Here is a 2,885-nt window from a genome sequence, read left to right as displayed (position 1 = left end):
ATAGTGTAATAAGTTTCTTATTGTATAATATGCAGGTGCTGTTTTTCTGTAACTGGGCTCACACTGTCCAAATGCACTGAGTCCTTTCTGCCCAATGCTAGCAGGCATTGATTAAATAATTTAGTGAGTCTGAGCACACATACGAAGCCTCCGTCCTAGTAATGAATGTTATAAAAATAACTACGAGAAAGGGGTGAGGAGCCAGTACTGCCATCCATACCTCTCACTAAAGACATGAACATACAGTAGCAATCTATGGAGAGAAATAGACAGAAGAGATGAATATGCTGCACAGTAAGTTTAAAATACAAATGACTCAATGTTGTCATCTCTGTGTGGCAGTCTAATGTTTTTCTATGGAGAAGAATAGAATGGTGAACCGCTTTGGGATAAACAGGATAAAGTAATTGAATATAAAAATCCTACTGTCACTGTGATTCCATCCAAAATTTTAAAGACAGTCATTTTTTTGTTCTTTCAGCCATATCAGGAAATGCAATTTGCTGAAGATCACCTGCAGCAGATTTGGATTATTGATCTTCAGAACTCCTAACTCAAAACTAATGGAAATTAAAAATTGTGAGAAAATGCCCAAATCAAATTTGGTGAAATTTCCCTTTAGTATTATTGATTCCATAGAAGGAAACCCAGTCCATACACCTTACATTCTGGCAGAACAGCACCTTTTAATGTGGTACAGCAGGGTAATTCACAAAGACTTGGTCTGGGAAAACGTTCACCAATTTCACAGTGAACCCTGAAACCATGAATCCTAGTACTACTGATCTAAGAGGTGTGACATTCCTCACAGCTCCAGCCCCATCCTACACCCCAAAGGGCTCCAAAAGGGTGAAATGTTGGAAGGATGGTGATCAGCAGTGACACTTAATGTGAAACCCCATAAATCTTGATCGGCCTTCCCAGCAGTTTGAATTTGAATACATTTAGGATCATAACCATAACAGGTTGATCAAAAGATATTGATCATATTGACATAGACAGACAACCTAAATGTGCTGTAGTAGACTGTTGGGCCTTAAACACCTAAATCAAATTATGATTGAAAACCATCTCAATAGATTCAATATTCACATTTATGCAAAATTTGAAATAGTCTTTCCTGGCATACAAATAAAATATCAAATCAGCATCCATACACTTCCACAGTGAAAACTGAGATGACTGTATTGTGTATTCAGGAGCATTCAGCAAATTTCTGCTTTGTGTTGAGAATGCACTATAGTTATTGGTTCAGTAGTTATCAATTTCTTTATTCTCAACTCCATTAGTGGTTACCATAGCAGCTCTTCCTGACATCCACCAGAGACATTTCAGAAAAAGGTCTTTGGGGTCCAACATCACAGCCGGCTATTGGTTCTATAAGAACATGACAGCATGACATACAGTGAAAATATCAACAAACTCTGCATAGAAAGAAAACCTGTTAGATTTGCTTGATTCTTGAAAACTTTCACTTTTTAAAATGTCAACTAATGACCCACATAATCCTCTACATCAAGGTGTTTGCCTAGGTAAATACAAATTTAAAAATGTCAGGACAGAGAATGTACTAGTGGTGAAACTGTTTGAATTTCCAAGGTTAGATGGATGAAAATCGTCATACATATTCATGCATATATGTTTGGTTTGGTAACATAATTTACTGTTTTATATCCTTTTAGAGCTGCCTCCAGTACATGATAGTGGCCCTGCGGCTGCCGATCCCCCAGGCATCCCAGGCTAAGCTCGTTTATCATGTTTCCAGATGCTGCAGCCTTACATGCCAGCAGCTGTGTGGATTGTGCCGTAATATACCCAGAAGGCAGTGAATGTCATTTGTCTTTTGCTTTCTGTCCCACATTCTACTCTCATCCCTCTCTCTCTCTCTACCCTCCAAGCCGTCCAAGACTCTCTATTCCTCTCACCCATCTTTCAATAGTACACTCCTCCTTTTCCTGCTCCCTCTCTCCGTCTATCCCTCCTGTCATTTCTCACCTCATGCTTACAGCTTCTCCCCCTTTCCTGCCCACAGCACCATGCTTACACTTTATGGCTCCACTCTCTTCCCCCTTCCCTCCAGCTATCTCTCCATCCATCCTTCTTGGCATGTTTCCCTGCAGCCCTCCATTCTTCCAGCCTCATTGTCTCCATAACCCTGACCCTCCCTCCTGGATCCAGGATGATGTAATTCCAACCTGTCACTTACACAACAGGCCACCTCACTGACAGCCAGCCAGGATAATGATGCTGCCTGCCATGGCCCCCTCTGCTCTGTCTACTGATCTTCCTGGACCTGACTGGCCCATACAACCACTCATATCCATCCATTAGGCCCGTCTACAGCTACTAATGCATATATATAACAAGCACTCTCAGTAAAATGTTGCATTTTCAATACACTAAACATATTAATTCACAAATACCCCCACCCACTTGTGTGTTTGCATGTATACATGTACACATACACACACACACACACACACACACACACACACACACACATATATATACTGTATGTATATATACACACATTCACATAATGTACACACTGTGTAGTATAATGGTAATCCCTGAAATGAAGAGTGAAGCCTGTATTAATCCGAGGATTTGCATGGTTTCTGGTGTGGAAGAGAAGAGTGGCTTGGATCCATGATTAGCATTTTTGTGTATGAATATGTCAAGTTTGTGTGCTCGCGGGTCTGTAAGCTCCAAAAATAAAACATAATCGAGGATGTTCTACCTTTCTAATTCCCCAGATGCTCAGATCCCCCTGTCTAAAACCCATCTGCATGGGTAATGCGTTTTCCGTAAGTGAGCAACAGCAAAATCATGAGCTTAATGCAACTTCACAAATCCTGACTTGCAGTAATGAGCACTTGGAAGTG

The sequence above is a fragment of the Centroberyx affinis genome, unplaced genomic scaffold (assembly GCF_046629955.1).
Source record: "Centroberyx affinis isolate AG114_WGS23_722 - 3 ecotype Tasmania unplaced genomic scaffold, CSIRO-AGI_Caff_v1 ptg001619l_1, whole genome shotgun sequence".
NCBI classification, from domain to species: domain Eukaryota; kingdom Metazoa; phylum Chordata; class Actinopteri; order Beryciformes; family Berycidae; genus Centroberyx; species Centroberyx affinis.
The sequence above is the reverse complement of the archived record's forward strand: the minus strand, read 5'-3'. Positions refer to the sequence as shown.